Source organism: Solea senegalensis, linkage group LG7 (assembly GCF_019176455.1).
Source record: "Solea senegalensis isolate Sse05_10M linkage group LG7, IFAPA_SoseM_1, whole genome shotgun sequence".
Taxonomy (NCBI): Eukaryota; Metazoa; Chordata; class Actinopteri; order Pleuronectiformes; family Soleidae; genus Solea; species Solea senegalensis.
The window spans coordinates 18,843,317-18,857,107 of NC_058027.1; the positions used below are offsets into that span (position 1 = coordinate 18,843,317).

The window sequence follows — 13,791 nt, forward strand, 5'->3', positions numbered from 1 at the left end:
GAAACAGTAACAACTGTAAGAAAGTGCTCTCACTTCTCATGTTTCTCTGCGGGGAGACGCTGCTGGGAGAAGGAACTAAGCTGCCGCTCGCCGAATTCACTCCACAACAATACACAGCTTTTTAAAGGGACATTCCAGTTTCCAGTTCAACGTTCAAAGTTCACCCAGAAGGAGAATTAGTATGCGCCCAAAAACTGCAACGACTGCTTCTCCTGCCGCTGTTGCTTCTGCAACTGCATAAGGTAAGAGGACTCGTTTGCAAATGTAGCCTGTGCTACCACCACAACAATGAATGGACTCTGGAGTGACTTTGTGTCTGTTACACGGAGAGGAGGCGTTTAAAGGCTGCGGGGCGCAGGGTTTTAAACTTGTTGCTTGGTAGCTACGATGACATGTTCCGCGTTATTCGCTGCGTGTTGGGCCAATGTGAGAAACTTCTCACGTTTCTGTGAACTCAGCGGCACCGACCAACAGCCCTGCCGCCCCATTCAAATGTAATGTGATCCCCAACAGAGGCTGCCAACGCAGAACAATTAAACTATATATTTACCGCGTATCACATAGATTAAGGGTTGTTGGCATCTTCATATTTTTTAAATGACTCATGGACGCAACAGCCTACACAATTAGAGGTGATGACAGCAATACCTTATTTTAAATACTAATGTACAGTACAGTCACTGTCTGATGATGATCTGGAAGGGCTAGTTAATCAACTTATCCAATGTTTAACCAGTAGTGGCAATTGCATTGAGAAAATGTCTGCTATTATTAATCATGCTCAAGAAGACCACTATAAAGCAAGCGTAAGGGAACACTTCAGTCATCAAGGAATCCCAGTTGCCAGCACATGCTTTTATTTTTTTATTTTTAATCTTGTGGGAGAGAGTACTCACTCATGCAAGGGAAAACAGTAGCCTACTAATTCATTTTCACTTGCTTGACCTCACCCACTTCAACATGTTCTACGGACCAGGCACATTATAAATGGTTTCCCACTTTGTCACACACTTGTCCATGCTTACTCCCACCATTATAACACTAGATCTTTGAAGTGTACTTAAATGTTTTTTTACCTGCACCCTGAGAAAAGAAACATAATGTGGAGGAGCAGCCGGAAAGACTGGTTTTCTATAATTTGTTTTAATACTTCCTAGCTGGCAGAAATGTTTCTTTGTTTGCTGTTGGGGAGGATGAATGACAAAAACGGGATACCGTTGTTATTAATCCTCTAACGTAGTGGCACGAGCCTCATAAACAGTGGTTTTGACTCCTTAGACACAGGCATCTGTTGCTTTTGTTGTCACTGTAGGTCAGTAGAAAGGTCTTGTCAGACTGTCTGAACCTTGTCATCTACTGCTGTGAGACTGGCCTGTGAGTCAGTGCATTTGAATGTAGGGATTCACCAAAGGTTAAAGGGTCGATGGATGTCATCATCTTTACTGACAGTGGTGTGCAGGCAGGGAGCACACAAACTGACTGCAGCTATGTTTACAGTAATTTAGGCCTGCCATCACATTTTATAGTTTGAGCTGGTGCAATGAATAAACTACCAACATTTATGAAGGTTCTAAGGTCATCCAGGTCATTGTTTTGTTCAGCTGTAGCAGCAGCAGCTTGCAAGAGATATTAAAATAACAGTATCTTCTCAAGTAAAAATGAGAAGATGCAGTTGAATTAGGGGGTGTAAGAAAAAGATATTGATGGACTAAAATATCACCATATTTCATGGCGCTATTGGTGCTTTTTTGTTGCCTTTGACAGGTAGTCCACTTCTTTTACTTCTCCCTTTTTCTTGAATAATCACAAATCATCAACCATTTGCTTCTTGATCAGTGTGTCACACTCCTATCATGTGAGACAGACCTCCCCTTACACTTCAATGATGGCACTACCCTGGCTTTCTTAAAGCTGGAATAGAACTCTAATTCATGTTATTGGTAAGACTTGTGATTGTTCTACCAGTTATCAAAAAGGTCTGTTACACCAGGTTTATTTATTATAGATAATTACATACTCATGTTGTATGAGAGGATCACAGAGGCACTCGCAGAACTCGAGACTGTTCACTGTCCTCGCTCCCAAATGGTGGAACGATCTCCCCATCGTCATCCGGACAGCTGAAAGCCTCCACATCTTCCGACGCTGACTAAAAACACATTTCTTCCGACTCTACCTCGACTAAGACGACAAAAAAAAAAAAATTGTATTGCACTTATGACTAGCACTTCATAGTTTGTTCTACTTGAAGCTCTTACTTACTTCTAGCTCTTATTTGTACCCAAATGTTTAAATGCACTTTTGTAAGTCGCTTTGGATAAAAGCGTCTGCTAAATGACATGTAATGTAATGTAATGTATGAGTTTAACTGATTGAAGGTTTTCAACTATATAAGACAATGTTTCAATCATATTAATACAAATGCTAAAGATCACAGAATTTGATAGCTAAGACCTGTACTGTATTTTCCACAATGAAACAACAAATTGAAGCAGCCTTAGTTCCTTTCTTATTTGTATCTATATTCAGTAATTATGAGGCCAAGCTAGTTTAGCATAAAGACTGAATCTTTCCCGCCCTCTTTCTTTTTTCAGTTTAAAAACAATGATTTACTGATTTTTATGGGACTTCATGCCAGATGTTTTTATGAGTGTAAGTTTTTTCCAAGCAACCAGTTGCAACTTTGGGTAGTCATGTCTTGGAGCCTCTTGTACACTAGTATTTCTCCAGTAGTCTAAGCTGTAGCTGCAGATGCAGATTACCAGTACAAACCAGTACACATCCATCCAAATGTACAGTACATATTTACTCATAAGACGGTGACTATCAGGAGAAAATGTCTCAGCTATTCCTCCATGAAATGAAAGCTTATTATTCTGCTCTCTGTGTGTCCCAACAAATACTGTTCTCACTTTTGAGGCTGTCCCAGTTCCAAAATATGTATTTATCTCCAGTGTAAGAAACAAATGAAAGAGGAGCCATCCTCCCATTTAGAGTACTGTAAATTACTATGAGGATTCTGCTGGCTCCAAGCTGAACCCAGCCAAGTTCTCATCTTCACAAACCCCCTAATTTAATGATGATGGTGGATATGCACTGTGTCAGCCTTGTAATTACACTGCATTTACTGTTGAATGGAGGCATTAGAGGAAATCTTACAGGTACTAGTTCATGATGTCTCAGGATGGGTTTTGTGTGCCTTGGATGGCGACTGCTGAATTCCCTGCTGATATTCTCAATAAAGCCTTGACTTAGTTTTTGTTAAGACTGGAATCACTGGAATCCTCTCAGCATGCCAAACAGCAGCCACACTCCCTGTTCCAAACAGCAGCCTTCTCTGCAGCTTGCCCACTCTCTGTGCCCTCAACTTTATTTTCCCTTGGAAAAAGAATTTGTGGTTAATTGTGCCTGTGGTGACTCAAAGGTTTGCCATGAATTTAACCACACTGTTTAACTGGTTTTGGTTCGGCTTAACCCTGTGATGTGAATGTAATGCATCGACACGCTACCTGAGTTTTTGTAAACAACAGTCTCCCACAAGGACTTTGCCTGAATAAAAAAAGGAACATCATTTTGAGTTAGACTAGCATTGTATTGCAAATACATTTTTTTTTTCCAAACTTGATCCATTCTCAAAAAACTGCACAAACCGGCTTAAATTCGCTCTTATCCTATACACATGTACATTACATTACATGTCATGTGTACTGTATACTAATAGTTTCCTGTGTATAAATGCTGCATGCAACATGAATTAAAGGTACTTGTAATATGCGGTATAGCGATCATTAAGATGACACAGGACACTTGGTAATTGTAATGCTAAAACCGTTAGACAGAGCTGAGACGTATTCCTTTTGTGTGGACATTTGATCTCTGTGTTCAGGATGAGGGCAAATAAGTCAACCTGGCGTGACCGAGAGATTAAATTGTGATCAAAGCACTACTTGCATATTTGTGTGAACAAGACATTTGACAATTGACAGATGGACAAATTTAAAACTGAACAAAAAGCTTATTTGAATGTGAAACACATTGTCGCATATAACCAGGACTCATTTAAGCTGCTGCTGAGGAAGTTTTACTCTCCAGTGCACAGCAGACGTGCTTTAATTATTTTTGTGTACCTTTTTAGATAACAGCAGGAAAGAGATGTCAGGAAATTAAAGGCAGCATGAGATATTAAACAAAGTTTGCCTTCCAATTTAAACTGAGGATGTTGCTGTTCATAGTTTGTTTTTATCTGTTTAATGAAAGTAAATAATATAAAAAAGTTACTCAACTTCAGTGACCAGTGGGTCTGGGTTAATGCAAATATTGGCCTGAATAATTGGTCTACCTCTATTTTACATAATATATATATGTTTGAATTCACTACTTGTATTTAGTTAACACTTGTTCCTGAATTTGACTTTTTGTACAAAATATGATAATCCTATAAAATAAGATGCTTTGAGGTTAAATACCCAGCAAATATATCAGATCAAAGGAGCTGCATCTGTAGCAGCAAAGTGAGTAACTACTTTGATACTTTAAGGTACATTTAGCTGCTGTTTAAGACAGCAGTTCTGTTCTGGGTGTTAAACACTTCATGAACTGCAAAAAATGTTTTCCCTAAATTTGTTGCATATTTATTTCTGTCAATGGAGTTATCTTGAATGATCTTTACCTCACCTTCTATCTTTATGTAATACTTCAATAGAGTGCTAAATTCAGAGATATAACTTTTATAAAGTCTTTTTACGGTGTGGCGTATCTAAAAATGTGTATTATGTGAGCATCCTTTTCGTCTACTGGGCAGTTTGACAAAATACACACATGCTTGTTTATGCTTTTTATGTCTGGCACTGTATCAGAAAAATAAAACTTAAACTGCTTCTTTCCCCTGTAATTTAGTGGTTGAGGTTGTGCAGCTGTTGACCATGCTGATTCATAGCCTTTTGCATCAACACCAGAAACCTTGTTACGAGCCCCAAAAGATGGAGGTAGTGCCGACATTGTTTAGGACAACACGGTCAAAGAGCAGAGGGAGGATAGTTGGACTTGCACCACTGCAGTTGCAGCAGACACCTGACCTGTGGCCTGTAGACTCCGCCTCTCCCCTCTGACATCAGGCTTTGATCTGCCTACTGTCTGTGTTAGCACAAAGCCATATTTAGCTCAGTGTAATCAGTGTGGTGAGAGCTTGCATGCTAGCTGCTGACGATACCTGGCTAGTATAAACACACCTGCTCTCTCTGATGGGCTTAACAAGAATTGAACGTGCACCAGAAGGAGTCTGTCCATAACTGGGTTCCATCAACTAGACTGTGGGTAAGGTTTCAGTTAATTCCTTCTCGTGGTTTTAATTGCTATAAAAGTTTCTCTGTAATTTGAGGTGACGGAGGAACAGTTACATAATCATAGCTTTTAGGTCGTAGTTGTTGATGTAAGCTAAACAAAATCATGATTGTCTATGAAGCTAGGAGAATAGGAAGGACCTCTTCCTTGTTTTTGTTTTGATAATATTCCCCAGGGCAATGTCTGACTGTGATGCTCCTTCTGTGCTTAGCAACCTGTGCTTTAGTGATAGCGCTGTAATGATTTCCGTATGACCAAAGGGTTATACTCTTGACTTTTAGAGAAATCATTTTTATATAATGTGTGTAAAAGTTGTGTTTGATACAAGATACAGTAACATGTCATTTGGGATCTAATGTAGAGTAGTTGTAAAAGATGACATCTTGTGATGACCACACAGTTTATACTTGCAAAGGGGCTTTTCAAAAAGTAACATTTTCTTGGCTAAATATTTGAAACTTGGAAGAGATGCAGAAAGGGAAAACTCAAAGCAGTCCAAGCTGAGATTAGAGTTGCTAAAAATGGGCCTAGCAACAAAAACGCTTGGTCGTTGATTTCCCATAATGCTTTGTTGTACTCTCAGTATTTTTTTTTATGCAGAGTATGTTTTAACAAATGCTTAAATTGATGTCCTGGAGCAAGCTGCAGTTCCAGAGGTAGACTTCAGATTGTATTTAGCTCACAAGTATGTCCTGTTTGGGATGTAAAGTGTTCTTGTGGGCTGACTTGGGGCTTGTTAGTCTGGCAGGGAATCGGTGGGGGAAGTGTGCAGTTCATGCACAACCACCACACTTCTCAAAACCACTGCAGTGGTTTTCACTTCCAAATGATTTCTGAAGAGATGGGGAATGATGGTTATGTGTCATCTGGTTGAAGTGTAACTCATTGTAAAGTCCACGGAGAGGTCACCATTGTATCACAGGTTAAACATACACAAACATGTGCATATTTGTGGGCAATTTAGAGTTTCTGATTGACCAAACTTGCATGTCTCAGCTTCAGGTAGAATGAACCATTGCTGTTATTTTAAACCCTCTTGCTGTATAATGCAACTAATAACCACAATGTCGTAATATGGTCACTATCTGGCACACTTTATACATACCTTTTATTATTGTTGTTGCATCACTGCCTTTTGATGTGTTGCAGGTAAACTTGGTTTGTTTATTGAACTGATGCAACCTAAAAGTACAGCCTTGACTGCTATGGGGTGGGTAGGGGTGATATTAATCTGATCAGGTTGGCAATGAGACTGAGGTTAACAATGGCTAAATCTCTTACCTCCCAGTTGGGACTAACCCTTTTCATCTCCCTTAGTTTCTGTGTGTTTGCTGCTATTTTCTTTTCAATGACAGTTACACGACTCTGGTCAAATTAGTAAGCAAGTACTACAATGCTCTAACTCTTTTGAATTGGTCTGAAACACAGGCAAAGGTATCAGGTTGCTATAACACTCTTAAAACGGCAGCCCAAGATTGTTATGTCTGACGTAGCATCAGCAGTCATTTTAATTCAATGTAAATTATGTATGTTTTGGGAAGTTTTCATGTTTCCCCTTTGGAACATTGATACCCCTCACATATTGCATAAGTCAAATATGAAGCTACCACTACCAATCAGCTAGCAAAGGTTAGGATAGAGAATGTGACGAGAGAAGAGGAAATGACTAGCGTAGCTTTTTCCTGTTTCCAATATTTGTAATAATATTTAACCTGGTTTTACTTGGCATGTTATAATCTATTAGGCCTGCTACAGTTTCATTATGAACCAAAACATGGTTAACTTCTGTGTTGTAGATGCATGTACAGTGTCACTATATGCCGTCTATCGTCAATTAAGTTGTTACCACCACCTGCTACCGTTATTATGAGATTCAACAATGGAGAAAAGTAAGAATAAAGCTTTCTGTTATGAGACCAACAAAACGGTACGTTCACTGCTTATAGTAAAGTTGTGCCCAAGAAGGAGTAATCAGGAAGTAGGTAACTGTGTCATCGTTTCAAAGCTCCAAAGATGTTTTCAAACAAAAACAAAGCCAATAGCATTTTTTTTTTCCCCAGGAACGCCTTTTTTGGTTTTCTGAAACACTGGAATAGTGTGAATGGCAGTCATATCCAAAGCAGAATTTATGCATTTTTAGATGAAAACATAGTATTATGAAACACTGTGAGTATAGTGCTTTGCAAAAAAAGAAGCCAAACTATTCTTTTAATATGACTTCAGTGCACCTCATGGTGGTGGAAATAGAGGGGGAGGGGGTAGCATCAAACCTGGGGAGGAGCACTGATCAAGGCTCAGGCCCTGATTACAGGCTGACCCCCAGTGTCCCTCACAATAAGATAATGCTATCTGGGCCCACAGGTATTTGGTTTCAGTGGAGAGGGTAATAACTGTCACCAAACACTGAGGAGACCTTTCATCCCCTGGCCTTGTGTTGTCAGCCAGCGTTTGTGTGCAGTCTCTGCACAGAGGCAGCTTTTGTGTGGCCTGGTACGGCCGCGTCACCATGAAGGCCTCATATCTGTCCATAGAGACAATAGCTAGGTTAGATTAAATCAAACAGCCGTGACTATCTAAATGGTAGTCAACATGCTGTGTCCAAGTTACTGTGGTGGCATTGTTAAGAATGTGATGTAGCCCTGACTAATTTAGCCGTGCCCCAGAAGAGCCGAGCTGATAGTGAACCGTAAAAAGAATTAGCTGAGCGTTCAACACAAAGCAGACGCACTTGGACTCTCTGAAGGTTTGTGCTGTGGCTGAATGCAGTCATGTGGTAGTGTTAGGCCACTACCTAGTGGTTAAACGTTGGGGGAGAAGATTCGAAAGGTTAAGCAAATGTCTGAGTTAAATATTAATACCTCTCTGAGCCTCATTGAGCCACAGTGCCCCCTCAGTGTCCCAGTTTTGAAGACTTTAGAAGAGAGATAGCATTATTTCAGGGAAGTTGCTGTTGAGAAAAATCTAGCAGCAACATTTTCATGGTAGGGAGTGAGAGAGCGTGACATTTTTTCACGTTTGTAATTAAACTTTTAGTTTGGATTTAAAAAATAAAGATATTCTACATGTTGTTTCTAGTTTCTGTATTCTAAATCAAATATAAAGTGTTTGTTTCAATATGCAGGCCGAACTCCAGCATTTTCAATTCTGAAAAAAAAACTGTGTAGGATATGAAAAACATGGCTGGTTTACAACAGAATTAAGGAGTTATGATTGAAAGTGAAGATCGGGGAACTGTTTGACAGTTCATATGAACTATGTCTCCCACCAGGCTTTTAACCAGCCTTAAAAGCTCTCCCTGGCACTCTATCTGCCATGAGGTTTTTATCCAAATCTCCTTATGCTACAATGAGGCCTTGCACCCAAAACAAGAGTGCTGAGGGTATTGAACGCCTAAACCTGCAGAATCCTTTGTGGGGGTGACGTCAAGACAAGATGTGCGTATATTTAATGGTGATGTACAAATTGAGTCTGGTAGTGGCAAAAAGAAGGGTACCCAGGCCAAATTGTTCTCCTTTTGATTACATAAGAGGGACTAAGCCTTCATGGGCAGGGTACAAGCTCGGTGTTGCTCCTCCCTAAATTCTGTCTTTGTTGTCATCATGGAGCTCCGGTATTGGATGACACCTCGGGTCTATATTGGGCATCTGTGTGTCTGTTTACAGGTGTCTCCATGTCCTTGACTGCAACTCTCTATACATACTGCTGAATTTAATAAAGCTTCATTAAGAAACTTAGGTTCCCATAACACAGATCCTCAATGACATTTTTCAAGGTCATTACTTTCCAATGGGAACATTTTTCAGTCTAGACAGATAGCAGTGTGAAGCTTCGAGGTGATACAACACTGATGCACCTTATGCTCAATGAGTTTACACAATGCAACTTATTTAGTTTTTCAGTATTTTTCCTGGATTGTGCAGTCTGGACATTTTAGTAGGCACTAGTTCTCGAATGTTTTGAGGGGTGTTTTTGTTTAGGAAAAGTTGGACGAGTACTGTGCTCTATTTTAGCAGCAGATGTAAACATTAAGACCCGTGAGTTTTCTTTAATTTGATAATTTTATGAAAAATGGTGTGTTTACCCCTGGTGTGTTCTTCTCCTGGAAGATTTCGGCTGCTGACTCACACTGAGAACACAGGCAAGATAATTGTGTTGTGGAAGAGTCATGCCAAAACAAATCATGCCACTATTATAATTTTTTAAAAGCCGTTTAACAAGATGCACTTCTGCATAGTTTTGTAATTAAGTGCAGCAAATATGAAGCACACTGAATGCGGTCATTTTGAATTTTACATCGCAGTATTGAAGCTCAAATTTGACAGCATATCCTCCAACAAAGGTTTGATAAGGATGCTTTTTATGTCTTAAAGATCAGTGTTGCACTTGAATGGAGCACGTAGATCATGGGGTTTGGGAGGAGTCATCATTAGGTTTGTCTGTTATGGTTCTTAGTCATCCAGGTCATAGTCATCTTCAGGAGTTAGCTGTAAGCAACTGCACTTGCTTTAATTAAGTTGAAGACATTTCACCTCTCATCGAAGAGGCATCTTCAGTTAATTGAGGTAGATTAGTTTGTGTCATGCATGACACGGATGCACTTTTCCCCTGAAACATTTTTCAACATACAACACTCCTCCTAGCAAATGCGTAATCTTCAACACGTGCCTTTGTTTTATTAGTTTAAAGGGTTGTGGCCTTTGGACAGGACTCAGCTGTTTCTACAGGAAGTCTCTGAGGGAGTGGTGTTGACAGAGATTATGCTGATGCCGTCACAGGCCACCAGTCACCTCTGATCTATACCAACTGTCTACTATTCCTTCCATCAATCCTATGGGTTAGTTGTATGTGATTAGATGCATACAGCTTGCCTTTTATAAAAAAAAAGTTAATTCAGTTTGATCATGACGTGGTTAAATTACCACCTGCAACCTTTTTGAGGAAGGAGATTCATGCATTTCATTTGTTTGCCCTCAAAGATACAAAGAATAATGTAAACACTAAATGTGGATTTCTTTTTCCAAGAAAACATTACCAGGTATCTCTACGTATCAGAGTATGAAAGAAAGGTCAGTGGTCATTGATCCTCATATTGCCTCCAGACTGTTAACTGGACTCATTTGGATACACGGATGTGGACAACACATTTGCAGACAGAGCGGTGAGAAAAGGATGTCTTATTAGTTAATAAGCTGCAGTCTTAGACTGCCTCGTGCATGTAGTTGTGCTGGGGAATCCTCAGCTGATAATGGGGAGAGGTGTCCAGAAGACAGTCCGATTAATGAGTTGTGAAGCTAATCCTATTCATCCCCCCATTCACGCTGCAGTCACATGGCTATTATGGCTTATTCTGATAGCCTTTAGAGCCGTTGAAGCCATAACAGGTCCATTCACATCCCTGACTTGCTGCATTACTACTCCTATCACATCATTGGGGGTCCTTTTGTCTCTTGATTTATCAGTCTATTTGTGATGGCTGGGCACTTGAACGTAGCTGATGCCCCTGCTTCTGTTTTAGTAGCAGTTCAAAAGCATTTTCTGCCATAACAAGGACTCTAAGGAGCTTGACTGAAGGCTGGCTGCACCCAATGTTTTAGACCCAGTTAATGGGTCAGGCAATATCTATAACTAGGTGTCAGGTAACCATAGGTTGTGCTCAGAGAAGGTCATTTCTCAAGGTTCTTCTGTTACCAGAGAAAGAATCCGAGTGTTGATATGGACATCTTTTTGTTAATTACACGTGTGATAGGCAGGTTTTTAATAGATGTTGTTATTTCTCATCTTGTTCAAAGATTTGATTGATTGATATGAGTTTTGTGTAGATAATTGCCCGATTATGGGTTCAACCAAACATGTCAACATGTATCAAACTTGAACTTTGCAGTTCTAAGATGTAATTTATTTTATTCAACACTCCTTTTTTTTTTTCTTCTTTATGACATTGCAACTTGACCTACAAGCACAGGTGTTTTCCACAGCACCAAAAATATCTTGTTGCAGTAAATTGACTGGAACTTGTTTACCCGTGAAGTTACTGCAGCCTCTGTGATACAAGAACCATTTCTGTACTTTCCTGCATCAGGAACTGTAGTTATAAATGACCCACAGTGAGAGGGACGCTTCTTTCCCCCAAAGAGCATCTATTCCTGAGTTGAAAAATTGAGCAGCAAGAACTTGCAATGAAAATGTATCAAATAGTGTTTTCCATAACAATTGCAATTTCATTTGAACACTAGGTTTTTAATTATTTCTGACTCTATCAGTGCTAATAATTATGTCCCAATTAAGTTTGTACGATGTACTGAAATAACATGGCTGTTTCTTTGAGCTTTCTGGGTCAAAAACAAAAATATAAAGTAAATCAATGCTATGGATTAAATGTATGTATGGAAAAATAGTAACATGACAATACAATGTGTATGGCCAACACTGTGTTGATGGATTACGTAACTTATTAGTTGTAAGACTGGATTGGACTTTCAAGTGCTGGAGCAGAGCTAAAATCGAGGCTGGATATTTATCCGTCTAAAAGAAATCCTTCAACCTGGAAAGTTGAGAAACGTCTCATTTAAATTCATTCTGACATACATTTCCTTTAATACCTGTTGAGGTGCCCTTGAGCTAAGAAAGTGACCATGGAAGTGGCAGACTGAGCTCTTATGTGTAGCTGCCAGATGTGACTATTTAAAACCAGGTGAAGTGAATAAACTGCAAGAAAACTGTGATTAAGAACTGTGAACTGTGAACAGTGAAGGGCAGCATTACATCTCTTGATGTACCACCTGCCGGAAATTATCAAAAGAAGAAGAATAAAATGCAAAGTGCACAACAATCCTTCCCTCAATTATTGTCTTCAACACTCACAACTGTGAGTGTAGCAAGATGCTTGTTCCAAAATATTTCTTATAAAATTAAAATTGGGTTACGTTTTGTAGTGGCCATTAATGGCAGCGGCGATCTGTCCTGTTTAAGCACATTTGAGCAGGACCTCGACTCATGCGTGGTGATATACTGTGAATTAGTCAGAAAGACGGCAGACGACAAATGCCCCGAACATCAAAATGCTAAAGAATGACTGAGCTTGTTGGGGACATTATGTGAGAGTCTTCTAAGTTGTGCATGTGGTGAGGAACCTGGTCTCTGGCCCAGTGCACTTAAGGCAAGAGGATTAGACTCCAGAGTATTATTAGAGCTACTGATTATCCCCTTACTTGATCCGCCTAATTCTAGCTCAAGCCCATTTATTTAACAGAAAAGTGGAAAAAAATGTTTGGATTGGGGGTAAATAATGTGAATTGGCCTTGCTGTGCTTCAGCGCTCTGTTGAATCCAGCATTGACTCTTTTTGTGTACTCTGCCGAACTCATTAGGTCCCGGCCTTTTGTCGCCAACTCCTCCGCTGTGGGCTGCATGTGATTAATGCACTGCTGACCACTGAGGCCAACAGCAAGGACTTGTTTTAATGCCAGGGAACAGCAAACAAAAAGAAAATATTCTCTCCAAATAACTGAGGAGAATTCAGGCTCTCAAAGCTGTCACGTCCCTTGATTTATAGATGAATGCATGCAATATCTCTTGAAGAAAGTTCAATAAAAAGGTTTGTAATCCATTTGTCCCTAACTGTACAGCTGTAATATGTTTGTTTGGATGTAATTACACACTCACTGCTTCTGACCTTGTGCACAGAGAACAGCTTTGAGGCCTGTGTCTCAGACTGGGAGTGGGGAATCAAACGTGAACATGAGCCTCTAAATCCTGCTAACTGATCGGCCCAGCATAAACCCGTGTGTAAGAGGCAAAGCAGTGTGCTTTGGTAGTTTACTTCCCTTCTTTTCTTAATGAAAAATTAATAGGTGATTTGGAGGCTTGAGGCTTAGAGCTCACAAAACGTAATCACTATTGCAGCAATTTTACAGTAAACAGGCACAGAAACCTGTGTGAGTCAGTGTGTGTCTTCTGTGTTTATTTGTGTTGAGGTAGGGCCACTTCAATTAATTGATTATTAACATATTTGGTGATTCTTTAGGTCATCTTGTTCTCTCCCGAGCGGTCTCATTGTGCTTAAACACGATAACAGCTCTTTAAACTCACAATTTAAAGAGAAAGTAACAACAATGGCATTTCAGTCAAATTATATTTAATTGTGTGGCCAATAATCAAACCGATCAGGGTCAAAAGTCAAGGTCAGTGTCACATTTTTTGCTTTGTGAACATGGTATTTGAGGAATGTCATGGTGGAATCCTTTCACCTTCAGCACCAACACTGATTTGGGCGATGTTTGACGCGACTTCTCAGTAACACCTTGAGGGAGTTTTGTCCAATTTGCTACAAATTTATACTTTTGCACAAAAATGTGACTGAAATTGTACTAAATCTAATTCCTCAAAGTCTGACTTATACACCCAGATAATACAATTGGGAGTCAAATTACTAGTGCATGTAAACTTTCAGTTG

At 39.7% G+C, this 13,791-nt stretch overlaps 1 protein-coding gene across 9 annotated transcripts in view; it reads left to right on the plus strand.

Moving 5' to 3' along the window:
* The window catches only part of LOC122772053 (A-kinase anchor protein 13), a 90,395-nt gene continuing 76,604 nt past the window's right edge, over positions 1 to 13,791 (plus strand). For 4 of the 9 annotated variants that reach the window (XM_044029704.1, XM_044029706.1, XM_044029707.1 and 1 more), the window contains exon 1: positions 2 to 242. The gene's annotated coding sequence lies outside the window, so the exon portion shown is untranslated. Of the gene's footprint in view, positions 243 to 5,162; positions 5,314 to 13,791 lie in introns of those variants that run through there. The other 5 variants (XM_044029710.1, XM_044029711.1, XM_044029712.1 and 2 more) reach the window with 3 other exon arrangements.